The following is a 16,688-nucleotide window of genomic DNA, read 5'->3' on the forward strand; positions in this document are numbered from 1 at the left end:
ATTTTTAATTGTCCTGAGGCCAAAAACCGCATAAAAAGAATCAATCAAGATCAAATCAGATCAGATTATTAATTTCTGTCCCATTGGCTCAAAATATGTTCAATATCCTGCCCACTGTTTTTCACAACAAGTTGAAATCAAAAAACAGCATGTTCCACAACTGATCGAAGTGTTTCTGGGGTCATGTTCAGAATGTTTTGCACAATACATGACCTCAGTGCAGCTAAGTTTGCAATCAGAACACTGAACACAACGTCCCTGAGGTAGCCCCACAGCCAGAAGTAACATGGATTAAGATCAAATGATCAGGATGGCCAAGATGTAGGGAAATGGCAGCTGATTATTCTAGCTTTTCCAAAATGACGCTTCAGCAACTGCTTAACTGGATTTGCAATGTGTGGAGGTGCGCCATCTTGCTTAAAAATAATCCCAACCACACATACAAGCTGTTGGAGAGCTGTAATGATGTGGTTGTGCAAAAGAGACTGACAGCACTTAGCAGTGATGGTACAAGTAACAGGATCAAAAGCATTTCTCTTTGTAAATGATGCTGTAGCCCCACACCACACAATGACCTTTTTAGGATGAAGGGGAATTGGTTGATTTGAGTGTGGATTTACTATGCCCATATTTGATAGTTCTGTGTATTGACATATCTTGTCAGATGGAAGTGTGCTTGATCTGTCCACAAAATCTTCCACAGACCATCTCAAATGGTACCATATTCAAAGGTCTGTCATCCTAGACCTCACTGATGTTAGCACCAATCCTCATTTTTATATTGGTGTCTACTACTTGGAGAATGACAACTGTTTGTCACTCAAGATTGTTCTGCATCCCTGCAAGCAGGAATATGAAGAGTTTCAACCAGATGTATACCTGCTCTCCTTCACTTGGGGAAAAGATGTCAACTGCCTATAGGGCAACTTCCTTCCATAACAGTGTGATAGAAATGTGACAGATAAGAAGCTCTACCTGCCAAGTAGCGTGCTTGATGCAGTACTGTGTGTGTCTCAGATTTGCTAACATGCCCTTCAGCATTATAATAGCCAGGGTAATGAATAGAAGTTTGGGTGCCTAACTACACACATGCATTCTCTAGCACTCTTCAACCGAGTAGTTACTCATGGCACATTATTAAGTATTAATGGACTACTGCTTTAGACTTACTAGAAAGCAGACAGCTTACAAGAAATACAGTGCAAGATACCAGCAGTTACCAGGCACCTCAAATGTGTAAGTTGTTTCCCAGATTTTTATGAGAAGTCAGCGAGTAATGTTGGTTTGAATACTTATTACTCATAGCCAGAGAGAGAGAGAGAGAGAGAGAGAGAGAGAGAGAGAGAGAGGGAGAGAGAGAGAGAGAGCTACTCTGTGTCTAAATTAGCTTGTAAAATTTCATGCTGTAGATGTAAGCACTTGAACTAATATTGTTAAAGGCCACTAATCCAAGTAATCTGATCCCTTAAAGAATCAAACATGCTTGCATAACACAGCATCAATAGTCTGATTACTTTAAAAATGAATTATTGTGTTAAATATTTGACTTCAAGTAGCTGGTGACCATTGCCACACTGCAGTCCACTTATCATGGGTTGGAAACCACTGCTCTGCACTGTTCACAACTGCATGTACATCATTAGCCTAAATCAGAGAGAGTAATGGATATAGGTCAGTATTTATTGTATTCCCAAACAGTATTCCATCAATACAACCTAATGACTAACCTGGTTCATGATACCCAGCACCAGATGCATGGTGGCTATGTAACAGCTTCCAGGGGCAACAAGAATTTGAATTTCAACATTTTATATATATTTTTATATTCAGTCAATAAGTAAATACCTGTTTTGATCTACTCATTAACAAGGTATAATGTTAGGTCAAAGGTTTAACACAGTTTGACTGTAATATGGACATGATGGTGTTTTCAGTCAGTGTAGCTCATGACTGGCAAATTACACGGACTATATTAATGCAGTGTTTCTTACTAAGAAAACTTGGTGACCTCAAACATAAGTTCAAATGTTATCTATTTTTTTTTTCTTTTTTACTTGCAATTCAGATATTTAACACATTTAAACTGCTGCAAACATCTGATTGCTTTACAAATAATTTAAAAACTTGAGTGTTTGGTTCCTTAAGCTATCATAGGTTCACTGTTTAATGTTGATTTGCTATTACTGCTTCTCCAGATGGAAGGTTCTTCTGTGGTTTTTATTTTGCCTCCTTTCAGTGTATTTTAAACATGTCCTTGAGTTGTAATACATTTAGTCCCTTGAGGATTACATTACCAATTTAAGCTATGTTTTAGCACACACTTTGGCCACCATATTGCTTGTCTTCTAATCCCATCATATGCCTTTGAAGTTAACAAGGGCCAACAAAATTAAATTACATTCCTGATTTTGTGAATTTCAGACTTCTGACCACTCATGGCTTTTATTGTATACAGTATAAACATTTGTTCTATCTTTACACAGTCATGTAGTGTTAGGACTCCTGTTCTTTTTTTATATCACATGACAGTTTTTACTTAATTACTCAACATTGTGGTTTGAGTGTAGATTTGTGTTAATAATTGTAATGATGGGTTCAGTGTAATCTGAATGTGACGTGTAAGTACAAAAAAACATATTACTCCTCTAGTGCCTCAAAGGTTTCACAGTCCTTAACTCTCTATTAGTACTTCCTCACCAATTGATGGGCATTACGTACTGTATTTCGCTCTAAATGTTTTTTCCACTATTATGGTTAAATTGTGAATATTTCTCTTTCCATTTAGTTATTGTTCATATGAAAATATAATATGCAGATACTTGGAGTGCCAGTGGTCTACTCATATTGATCTCCCTGCCCCTTAAGTGAAGTAGTAATCCAGGTGTGTGATTACATTATGAAGCTCTAAAGTTATTGTGGTGTGTTGTCTTGCTATGTATTTTTCAATATGCTTTTGAATGATGCATTATTTAATGTGAATGTTTAATGACTCTTGTATTGCAGTCTCATCTTAGTGCTATAAACTTCAGAAATATAGGACATAAATGTGTTACTAAATTCCTTGATGATTTCATTACATCGAACTCGAGTAGGCTTACTGATGGAGCTCCTGATGACATTTACTTAAATTGCGGTTTGTGCACTGTTTCCTTTATTACATTTGTGTGTAATATACACATGCGCTCTGAACAAACAGTTTGGTCATTGAGTAAATATTTCAAGAATTTAAGAAGCACATTCATTGAAACTGACCATTTACTGTCACTCTTGTTCTAGAACTACATATATATAATATTAGAGGAAACAGTTGTATGTTGCTATCCACATATATGCTCATATCTGTATGATCTTCTGTGTATTACCTTGTTGGCTTCTTAAATGAAACATATGTACCTGACAGACAATGTATAGTGTTTAGCTCCAGAAATGTCGGTTTGTGTTCTTTACATTCTGATTTCCACAGTTTTTCTTCATACATGGAGAAATGTATGATGACTGATAAAAATTTTTTCTGCAAATATAAAAGAACCCTTCCAATGTTATATACTATTTCATTGTTACATTGAGTTTTCTTCAGTTTTGTCAATTATATGGAACTGTGAAGATGGTCAGTGACAGAAACCAGCTGTAATAAGTTTCAGAAAGTAGCTGTGTCATGCATTTCTCAAAGACAGTACTTGCTTAATAATTTTAGGCAGAGCCTCTGTGTACCTCAATGTCTCTGTATGAAGGCACACACACACACACACACACACACACACACACACACACACACACACGATCATTATCTATCCTGTACCCTGACCACTACCACCACCATGAATGGGTCCCTTAGACTGTGGGCTTGTATTTCCTTTCTTACTGTCTCCCAATGTACCATCATATCCTGAGGAAATGACTGCTACAAAAGCTGTAGTTTTCACAGTTAACTTTTTCATTTGATACAGAAATTCTTTGTATGAATTTTTATGTCAGTATATACTCTGTTACAGTTTTTCTGTGTACTTGGCAGTTTGTGTAAAATTTGATAATTATTTCATGTTTATTTACTTTTCAATAACTTGCACCAATTTTCACATAAATTCTGCAAAGTACTTCATAAAAGTTGAATCTGTGGTGTGTTTGAGTACTTGTATCGATTCCACAATAGATTATTTTTCCTGTGTTCAGAGAAATTTTTAGATGTTCATATTACATTATGTAATCATCATTACCTTTTTCTGTTATCAAAGTCATTGGAATATGCTCTCATTGAAAGGAAACAAAAGTTTTTTATGTTAGTGATGCTCTTCTCTAGCATTCTAATTAAGTGAGTTTTAAAAATACTTCTCTGTATTCAAAATAATTTTGTAAATGGTAGATAATGAAATTATTGGCCTACAGTTGAGTTGTTACAAAATCTTAATTTTTTATATTCTGACCAGATCAAGCATCATTCATTATTATTGGTTCAAATATTACAGGCCTTATTTTAATGAAGTTTCTGTTTATAGCTATGATATATGTGCATGTAACTGTGATTGTGTAAAAGCACATAAATTCCATTGTGGAATACAAGATATCATGTGAGCAGTGAGTGTATGTTGTAAATTTATGTTTAATGAGTAACAGTGCTGTTACTCATTCAAGAAATTTTGCTATCCATGAGAATATCTAATGCCTCATACAATTTTATTTTTGTCATATGGTCCTTGACAATCTTTGAAAATGCCACCACATGACTGACAGCTATTAAGCTGTTAACTAAGTCTGACATTGCTTCCACTTATTTGTCAGACTACTGTACTATCACCTTTCCTCTCGGCCTCCCTTGGCCAACTCTTGTTTTTTCGACCCCGATGGTATTAGGTTGCGAGGCCAGAGGGTGTCTTTCATTTTCTTTCTCTAATCATTATGTGGAAGGGGGCAGGAGGGCATGTTCAGGTGTGGTGAAGCCAGGATTTCTTGTATGGCAAATGCACAGCACAAAGCTCAGTCTTCAATGCTGTGGGTCATATAAGGCTGTTAATATGACCATGTAAAAATTGTCCTCAAAATCCAGAAAATAATAATCCTCAGATATGAATTACAAGTAAGCGGTGGTGATGTTGGAACAGGTCATAGAACAGTGTTCATATGATACCAGTCTCACTCAGCTCTGGTTTTGGAACGAAATGTGCCCAGAGTTAGATATGTTTGTCTGCATGAAGTAAGCAGAATGGAGAATGAGCCTACTGCATAAGTTGTGCTATATTGTCATAGCGTCTTTTCAAAATGTAAGTGAAAATGTGGAAGTATTTCACCAATGCAGAAAACGTAAGTTGTGTGGTCAAATGCAAGTAATGTTAATAGGCATTATTGTGGCATTGCTCTTGCACTCTGCTAGTATTCCACATGAGGTGTAATTCACCTCCTTAAATGTAACAACTGCATTTTTGTGTGTTGGGTGGAAAACTGTAGCAGATTTAATGCTCTTTAGATACATACAGTTGGTGAAAATGGAGATGTAGCTGCAAACCTCATTTGAAAATAATAAATAAGTGATCAATTTGTGAATGACAGAATACCAACAAACTCAAGACTCACTACATTTGTTTGTGTTACTGCATATTCACAAAAATTTTTGTTATGTGATGTCCATAAAGTCGTTCATTCATAAGAGTTTGTTGTAAAGTAATAACCTCATTGCATGGTTATCACATCAATATTTTAAATACAAGCAAGTCACTGAAGTGGAGTTTCCATAGATCACTATTTTTTTCATGTATGTTCTGCACATTATCATCCACATGTTAAAAATGTACCAGTAAACATCTGAGCCCTTAAAGAATCAAACACGCTTGCATAAAACAGCGTCAATAGTTTGATTACTTTAAAAATGAATTATTGTGTTAAATGTTTGACTTCAAGTAGCTGGCGTCCATTGCCACACTGCAGTCAACTTACCATGGGTTGGAAACCACTGCTCTGCACTGTTCACAACTGCACGTACATCATTGGCCTAAATCAGAGAGAGTAATGGATATAGATCAGTATTTATTGTATGCCCAAACAGTATTCCATCAATACTACCTAATGACTAACCTGGTTCATGACACCCAGCACCAGATGCATGGTGGCTATGTAACAGTTTCCAGGGGCAACAAGAATTTGAATTTCAACATTTTATATATATTTTTATATTCAGTCAATAATTAAATACCTGTTTTGATCTACTCATTAACAGGTATAATGTTAGGTCAAAGGTTTAACACAGTTTGACTGTAATATGGACATGATGGTGTTTTCAGTCAGTGTAGCTCATGATTGGCAAATTACACAGACTATATTAATGCAGTGCTTCATACTGAGAAAACTTGGTGACTTCAAACAAAAGTTCAAACGTTAACTAATTTTTTTTCTTTTTTGCCTGTGATTCAGATATTTAACACATTTAAACTGCTGCAAACATCTGGTTGCTTTACAAATAATTTAAAAACTTGAGTGTTTGGTTCCTTAAGATATCATAGGTTCACTGTTTAATGTTGATTTGCTATTACTGCTTCTCCAGATGGAGGGTTTTTCTGTGGTTTATATTTTGCCTCCTTTCAATGTATTTTAAATATGCACTTGTGTTGTAATACATTTAGTCCCTTGAGAATTACATTACCAATTTAAGCTATGTTTTAGCACACACTTTGGCCACCATATTGCTTGTCTTCTAATCCCATCATACACCTTTGAAGTTAACAAGGGCCAACAAAATTAGATTACATTCCTGATTTTGTGAATTTCAGACTTCTGACCACTCATAGCTTTTATTGTATACAGTATAAACATTTGTTCTATCTGTACACAGTCATGTAGTGTTAGGACTCCTGTTCTTTTGTTATATCACATGACAGTTTTTACTTAATTACTCAACATTGTGGTTTGAGTGTAGATTTGTGTTAATAATTGTAATGATGGGTTCAGTGTAATCTGAACGTGATGTATAAGTACAGAAAAACATATTACTCCTCTAGTGCTTTCAAAGCTTTCCCAATCCTTCACTCTCTATGAGTACTTCCTCATCAATTGGTGGGCATTATGTACTGTATTTTGCTCTAAATGTTTTGTTTCCATGATTATGCTTGAATTGTGAATATTTCCATTTCCTTTTAGTTTTTGTGCATGTGGAAAAATAACATGCAGGTACCTAGAGTGCCAGTGATATATTCATATTGATCTCCCTGCCCCTTAAGTAAAGTAGTAAACCATGTGTGTGATTACATTATGAAGCTCTCAGGTTATTTTGATGTGTTGTCTTGCTATTCAATGTGATTTTCTATATACTTCCAGATGATACATTATTTAATATGATTATTTAATCACTCATGTATTCCAATCTCGTCTTAGTGATATAAACTTCAGAAATATAGTACATAAATGTGTTACTATATTTCTTGATGATTTCATTAAATTGAACTCAAGTAGGCTTAATAATGAAACTCCTCATGACATTTGATACGTATGCCATTTACTTAAATTGCAGTTTGTGCACTGTTTCTTTTATTATACTTGTGTGGCATATACACATACAGTATATGCACTCTGAACATACAGTTTGATCATGGGGTAAATAGTTTAAAAATTTTGAAGTACGTACATTGAAAATTATCATTTACTGTCACTCTACGCTATCCACATATATGCTCTTTATCTGTATGATCTACTTTGTATTACCTTGTTGGCTTCTTAAATGAAACATGTGTACCTGACAGACAGTGTATAGTCTGAAGCACTGGATATGTATGTTTGCATTCCTTACATTTTGATTGGGACAATTTTTTTTTTCCTATGTCGAGAAATGTATGACAATTGACAAAATATTTTTCTGCAAATATTAAAAGTACACTTAAACTATAATACACTATTTCATTGTTACATTGCTTTATTTTCAGTTTTGTCAATTATATGGAACTGTGAGGATGGTCAATGACAGAACGCAGGTGTTATAAGTTTCAGGAAGCAGCAGTGTCATGCATTTCTCAAAGACAATAGTTATCTAACAATTTTAGGGAGACTCTAAGTGCACATGAATGTCTTTGTGTGAAGACTTAAACACAAAAGTATCTTTGTCTACGATCTGATCATTTTGTATGCTCACCATCTCCTCAAGGGGTGACTCAGATTGTGGGCTTGGATTGAGTTCCTCCTCATTTCTTAACTTCTCCAGACATACCACCCTCTCCTGATTGTGGAAGTAACTGTTACAGAAACTTTAGATTTTGCAGTTAAATTTTTCATTTGGTACATAAATTTCCTTGTGTGAAATTTGTATGTTAATACTGTTGCAGTCTGACAGTGTGCTGAAGGGTTTGTGTAAAATTAGATAATTTTTCATATTTATTTACTTTTCAATAACACTGGGAAATTCATGTGAACATCAGTGCAAAGTACTTTGTGAAAATGTAATTTGTGGTGTGCTTGGAGTACTGACTGTGAAAGAGAAACTCTTTGATATTTGTAATGCCTAAGTTTGGTGTCACTGTCATTTGTACGATTAATGTCATTGGAATTTGCTCTCCTTTAAAGGAAGCAGATATATCATATTAATCTTACTGAAATTCTTAAGTTAATGTAACTTTTTCAAGCACTGTAATGAAGACTGTTGTAAAAATGTATCTGTATTGGGCATGCTTTGTTAAATGGTAGAGACAAAAATTGTCGCACAATTTGCTTGTTAGAAATACCTTACTGTTTATATTATGATGGGATGAAGTAACTTTGTTTCAAGAATAACAGCTAATTATTTGACTCAGAGAGCTGGTACTGATAGCTAAGTTGTAGCCTGAATGTAGCTTTTGTTGTGTAGATGTACACAACCTCCCATGTGCAATAAAAGATAACCTGTAAGAAGTGCCTGTAATGGTTTTGTTCTAAAAGTTATATTTATTCAGTAACAGTGTCATTACTGTATAAGTAACAACTTGATTCCTTTTCTGTGCACTGATATAAAATTGTAGTTAGACTGCAACTATCATGTACAAAATTTCACAATCCATGGAAATACTCTGTCCTTCATACAACAATGCTCCTTTTTCATCAGGCACTCTCTGACAGTCTTTGAAAATGCCACCACATGACTGACTAAGCTGTTACCTAATTCTGACATTGATTCCACTTATTTATCAGACTACTATCACCTTTCCTGTCAGCCTCCCTTGGCCAACTCTTGATTTTTCGACCCCAATGGTATTAGGTTGTGAAGCCGGGTGGTGTCTTTCATATTCTTTCTCTAATCATTATGTGGAAGGGGGGAGGAGGGCATGCTCAGGTGTTGTGAAGCCAGCATTCCTTGTAGAGCAATCACATAATACTAAGCCTGGTCCTCCAAGCTGCAGGTTATTTGTTTAAGGCTGGTAACATACCCATGTAGATGTCCCCACACACCTGAAAATAATCATCCTCAAATACGAATGCGAAGTAAGAGGCGGTGAGGTCGGAAATGGTTATTGTGGATGTGTAGAGAGCAGTGTTCGTATGATATCACTCTGATTAAGCTCTGGTTTTGTAACAAAATGTGACCACAGTTGGAGATGTTCTTTGCATGAAGTAAGTGGTATGGAAACATGAGCCTACTGAATAAGGAAGCACCCTTGGAAGAAGGGTTGCTGGGTTTGGTTGTGATTCCACTGAAAGGCGTTATGAGGTGTTTTGGAAACACATAATCTCACATTTCATGCCACTACTACATGGACAATACTGGAGTGGTGTATATCAATGAGGTGAACTCGATGGTTACTGAATAAATACAGATGAGACAGAGCAGACTCCTGTTCTGTAATACCAATGACAGTGTGCAGCAGATGAAGAACATAATTGTGGCTGCCAGATCTGAAGAGGAGACCAAAGTGAAAATGATTACACTATGCTGTGATGGAACACTGCCAAAAGTTACTTCTTCCCAAGGCAGTCTCTCTTCAGTGCACGGCCTCTCAAGTAGTACGATGTCTGAAGGTCTCTGTCCTGGAGCTCACTGATGTGTGCACTGTTCCTACTGTCCGTGACTATTACTATGAAGACAGTGACTGTTTGTTGCTTATGATCATTCTCCATCTTTGCCATCATATGAAGAGTTCCAGCCAGATGTGGACCTGCAGTACTTCACTTGGGGCAAAGGACATCAACTGCATGTAGGGCAACAGCCTTGGTGGAATTGGCAATTCAAGAGGACTACCTGGCCAACAACATGCTTCACCAGTACTGCACAAGTCTCACCTTCCCTGACGGCCATCAGCATTATAGATGCTGAGGTTGTAAATGGCAGTTAGTCCCAAACTACAGGTAGTATATTCTCTGGCACATTTCACTGTAGTAGATGTGGCACATCAAGGTATTCTGATGAGTTTTCAGCTGATAGTAATATTTAGTACCATTGGACTATTACTTACACCTAATCAGAAAGCAGCCAGCTGAAAAGAAATATAGTCAAGATGCAAGCAGCAGTCCGCACCTCAACAGGATGTGGTAATGACAGTGCCTGTTTAATGATCAGCAGCTCTTATGTCAGTGAGACACACTTTTCCCCCTCTCCAAACCCCCTTCCCCTCGACCTGTTCTGTTGCTCATATAGCAATAGAAGCAGCAAATAGCAAACAGCACTGAGTATAAAGTCACTCTGTATTTAAATTAGAATGTAAAATTTATGCTCAGTGTGTTAGTACTTAAACTAAAATGGCTAGTGTATAGTTCTCCAAATAATCTTTTAAGGTCTTATTTTATTTCTTCAATTATGTGAATGGAAATAATTGTAAATCGATTATAATCTACATCACTTCACTGTAATATTAGTTAAATATGTATTATTAGTATGTAGTATAGTCATAGACATCTCAAAAATAGTTTCAGAATGTAAGTCTAAATGTGGAACTATTTCAACAATGCACAAGACAGAGGAAGTTCTGTGGTCTGATGTATGTAATGTTAGTAGACATAATTCTCCATCTCTTTTGCACTCTGCCATCATCCCAGCTGATGTTAAATTGAAGGAAGTTAACTATACAATTGTATCATTAGATGTAAGGTGAAAAATTGAAACAAATGTAATGCTCATTACATTCACACAGTCAGTGAAAATGGAGATGTAGCTCTGAAACTTGTTGTACAATAATTAAAAAATAAATACCTATGAATGACAGAATATTGACTTGATTAATGCTTACTTAACGTTACTATTTCTACTATATTGACAAATGTTGTTGTTATGAACAAACAACTTTATAGACATATCATGACAACAGTTTCTTAGAAATTTAGAACATGCTTGCATGGTTATCATGTAGATATCTTGAATACAAACAGGTTAATGCAGTGGATTTCCAAACGTGTCTAATTTACTTGTGGAAATTTTGTAGCACATGGATGAAAAGGTACAAATGTACCAGTAAACTACAGATCCATTAAACAATCAAACTCCCATGTGTGAAGCAACTTTAATAGTCCAATTACTTTGAAATGAGTTTGATTACTTCACAGTGAGTTAGTGTGTTAAATATTTGACTTCAAGTACAACAACAAACCTTACCTAAACTTTTTCCACTTATGTGCTAAAAGTTAATTGGATTCCATTAAGAGGTCACATTCCCAAATACTGGATAAACAGACCCCAGGTAGCAGCATGCTGTCAGTTACACTTCTTAAAGACAAGTTCACAGTGCCTAAATCTAATACTTGTTTCTTTCTGTTTTAAACTTATAATATATTTCCTAATGTGCAGTTTCAGATTATGAGGGCATTTTAAATTTTCAGAGTTGGTCAGTCATTATGTGGAATAACAAAACTAAAAACTGACTAATTCCAGGGGCAGTGATTTTTTTTATTTTTTTTTATTTTTTTTAATTTTTTTTTTTTTTTTTTTTTTTTTTTTTTTAATGCTCCAACAGGTCTTTGTTAGTACAGTAATATTTATTCTGAATGCCAAGTCTACCATTACTGCTATTAAAATAATCCTCTCATTTTGGATTCTGCACTTCTACACAGTTGCAACTGCACTGTGTCTCAATAATGGTATACATGCGGCTAAAGATCAATGTGATACAGTACACTACATCCCACAGTTGGATGTATTTGACATTTGGAGCCCAGTGCTATATTACATACTCAGCACACTAACATAGGGTGGTCAGATGAAGAACTTTCAGTGAGAGGTGTAAGGATGTTACACTAACTTCTTAGATTCTAGTATTTTATTATTTTCAATATTGCTCTACATTCAGCTTTCAAATGTTCATGTTTATATTTTCTGTTCAACAAACCTTCAGATTCTCCTTTCCTGGATATGAATTGAATTGTCTGCTTGTGTGCAAAGTTTAGAAGTTACCTCAATCTGTCTACTGTAGGGAGAGAAATTAATTCCTATTTGCAGTATGCAATAACTGTAAATCATCATCTGCATCATTGTTAATAGTTTATAGTGGTTGTTGTAATTCAGTGAGCAGCTCATCAAATTTGTCAATCTGATTGAAAGACACCTGGAATATTTGTATTGACTTGAGTTGGACCACTAGTAAATCCTGCAACTTCTCATTTGCCGAATTTAGAGCTTCTGGAAAGGAGTGTTTTTCACTGCTGCATCAGTCGTGGAGGGATGTGATTACTGAGAAAAGTGAATGTGTGTTGTGACATAACTTCTGCACTCACTGGCTTTTTCCTTTTTTTCTTGTCTTCCAGAGAATAGTGATCTGACTGGAAAGTGATTTCTTTGGGTTTACTAAACTTGAACCCAAAATTCACCGTCACATGTGATATTACTTCCATGTTATAAATTAATGACACAGGCTAGTGAAGATGCCCATTTTGAAAACGCCGAAATTCACTTTCTCTCCATTTTGTTTCAAGCTGTGTACAATTGCATGTTACATTCATACAATCATTCATACTAATTATAATGTGCATGGCTCAAACTTTTGGAATAGAGAGTTTGATGTTTACTGAAAACCACTATTCTACAAGCTGAGATCACTTTCATTCTCAGTTACTCAAACACAGTTTGCGGGTGAGAACAGAAAAATTATTGCGAAGTAAACAAAACATGATAAGCAGTTAAGTAAATAGGACATTCTTAAAATTTGTAATCATTCACCAAAAAAGATGACAAAATCTGATTAAAACTTCCATTCACTTCCTTATTCACTTTCCTAAGGAAAGTGAGAAAAACTGCTCTCTTCAATTGTCACAAGTAAAACACCACCCAGTTCACTCTGTAATGCAAATAGTTCCTGAGGAAAAGATACTTAAAGCTGTGAGAACTTGAATTTGCTAAAAATTGATGCCCAAAACAAAGACAGTAGTTTTTAATGTCAAACAAAACAGGATTTCAGATCTCTCATAAGTGATACCCCTTATGTCCATTATAAACAGAATTACAGGGGTATCCTGTTCTGTTTGTTTTTTAATAAGTGTTTGGTATTCGATTTCTGCAAGTTTTCACTGCCGGTGCACTGTCACGTTTAGCACTGGTGGACAGTTAGAGTGGTGCAAGTGTAGTAGACCTAGATAGTGTACACAGGAGCTGCTATATGCTTTAATTTCTGTTTGAACGAGTTAGTGTGCCGGATTAATCACCTGAAGATGCTGGCCAGGTGAACCTCTTGGCTGACGTTATGTTCTGGCTGGAGCCTGGTTATGAGTAATAATGATATAGTAATGCTGGACACGAAAGCAAGATCACATATGAACATAGTTTTATATTACATTGTACACAGCTCCTGAGAGCTTACATACAGATACAATACACATCATAGTGTTATGCCAAATGCTTTAGTTGTGTATGAAAGCTCTTGATGTATGAATTCCAAAGACACTCTGTTCACCTAATACTTGCATATAAAAGACTGCCACTAGGTTCTTTCATGTGAGATATTCTTAACACCGCAATCAACATACTTAGTTCCAAAATGCTGATTTCTTGGGGTGTATGAACTAGAGGATTTTTTAGACCTTTGCAGCTGCAGAAGTGGTTCAATGTCATGTTGTGTATTTGTCCAGTGCCACATCAGGTCAGTGAATAAATCACCAAGAGAATTAGCTCATTTCCATGATTATGAAATCCTCATCACTGAAAATATACAAATACTGCTCAATGTCATATGATAATCAGAAACTGTGCAACAATGAAGATTTCCCCACGAACTCCATAGATAACTACTCCAGAGTAGTTGTGCACATCAGATGGAAACTTGCTACCCTCCAGTGAATGTGAGGTATGAGTGAAGATCGGCAAGATGTGTCACCTGTTAACGTTAATTGTCTGATATTGTAATTAGCTATCCCTTGCCAGAAGGAGCTGCATTTCCTATAATTGTCATGATGGTATTGCTTTTACTTGGCAGGAAAGACCCAAGGAGTTTCAGACAGTTAAAGGGTGCCCACAACACTTAATGCATGCAAGATTACTGCACAACTTTTACAACCTTGAAAGATGCCCCAGCTATAGGAAGCAATGGTTAGGCACAAAAGCTCTCCTTCAGCAGTAGACCTCTGTTTTCATATGAAGCGGGGTCTGTAACTAAAAGACATGGCCTATATTTAAGGCACTGTGCTACAGTAACTGGGAAAACTCGATAATCATTAACTCTTTGTCTTCCTACTGACAGGCTTTTTCCATTTGGACTGCACAGTGCACTGTATATCCCCTGTATTGCTATGTGACCTGGAGCTATGGTAGCTCTGCTAACAGAAGGGTCTGTAGTGACTGCAGCATGGGAGTTCAGGCTCCAGGTTGTATTTCTGGTGCTGCAGAGTGGAGACCTGTGTCCGTTACATACACTAACCTGTCTGTATGTAGACAGGTACCCTCCAGAGAGGAGAATCTAGCTTAGTTAGGTAGGGCTATTCCAGCAGAAAGTCTTGCTAACAACTGGAACATCAGACATTGCTGGGAGTGTTGTGGTGTGACACTGTGATTACATTGCAAACGCATGGCATTAAAGATTCTGTGGGCTGTGACCCATTCATTTTACTTCTTAGGTTCATTACTCATGTAACCAAATACAAGTGGTGTGACACATATGTTACAATGCAGTGCTGGGTAAGTACAAGTTGACTAGTACCAAAAATTATTTTTGGGGGGATGCAAAAGTTGCTTGATTGTAGCTTGGCCAATGCTATTGGTATTCATGAGATAAGATGCAATCCAAAGCTGCTTCTTTCTTCTTGTGAATTTCCATATGGCTTCCAATTAACAATCTTCATTCAGATACCTAATCTGTAATGTTATAGTGCTTCTTTAAAGGCACCCACACTCCATACTTATATCCAGTCTCCATTAATCACTCGTACCTTCATATTTACTACTGGAAAATCCAAATATGTCTTGATGGATTGCAGCACATATTGCATCATCCATACAACAATATTTTACATGATATGAGACACCAGAGATCAGACATTGCATACTGTTACATCTGTTAACACATTTTTTTTTTAGTTCACTGCTTCTGGCATTTGCTACAGGAGAGGACTACTATATCATTGTTCTCATGCAATTTTTGTAAAAACTATTGTGTAACTCTGAGTATCTATCACAAAATTCTTTGCAGTCAACTAAAAGATGAAAATGAGAATTTCATTCCCTAGCAGTGTTCCATACTGTGCATAAATGAGAGATTTTGAGCATAAAGTAGACTATGTCATTGAGACAACATTCTACCACATGAACCATTCAATGATGGATTGGAAGCCATCAAAAAGACAGCACTGCAACCCCCTGTTGGCTGTAGGTAAGACTAGGAGAAGCACTAGGCTGGTATTGGACATGAGGGCAATTAATAAAATAATAATCGTGTGAGAATCTGAGCAGAAATTTTAGTTCAACAAGTACAGTGGAGCCAAGGATCAAGTACCTCGTTTCCATCAATTTGAGTATGTCGTATCGACAGATAAGTCTAAACAGAGCTCCTGTAATGTACACTGCTTTTATTTCTGCATGTCATACCTACCCGTTTAGAATGACATCAGTTACTCTAAACATGAGTGTTGGTGTGTTTATAATAACATTACATGATGTGTTAGGCCCAGAATTACTACAAAGAAATACTTTATATGTGGGTGATTTGATGAATGCCACACAAATTTTGGAAGTGCACATGTCATTGGTATAGAATGTTTTAGAATACTTTCAGCAATATGATGTTAAAGGCAATATGAAAAAAAAAACAACAAATTTTCTAGACAGAGAGAGAGAGAGAGAGAGAGAGAGAGAGAGAGAGAGAGAGAGAGAGAGAGAGAGAATGAATAAATTTCTTCTGGCACATTATTATGCCTCAATATATCGTAATTGACAAAACAAAAATACAAAGAGTTCATAACTTCCCAGTATACCAAACAGGTGCAGTTAAAAGTATCTTCAGATTTAGCCAATGAACATTGTCATTTTGTTCCAAACCAGTTTTTATATGCAGAACAATTACAAAATTTTGTACGCAGACTGATCCCTTAGATTGGGTCTGAAGTAATCCAGTCTGCTTTTAATAAGATCAAAGATGCACTAGCAAATAAACAGTTGGTGTACCATATGAATGTCCCAGGATTTTTGCTTGTCAACTGATGCTTCATTTACCAGGTTGGGAGCTTCTCTCTTCCAAATTAGGGGTTTAGATGGTAGATGACGTGTCTGTACACTACCCTTTCCTAAAGGGCCTACACAGTCATTGAATATGAAGTTGTCACAATTATTTACCCTTTCA

The sequence above is a fragment of the Schistocerca serialis genome, chromosome 4 (genome assembly GCF_023864345.2).
Source record: "Schistocerca serialis cubense isolate TAMUIC-IGC-003099 chromosome 4, iqSchSeri2.2, whole genome shotgun sequence".
Classification (NCBI taxonomy): domain Eukaryota; kingdom Metazoa; phylum Arthropoda; class Insecta; order Orthoptera; family Acrididae; genus Schistocerca; species Schistocerca serialis.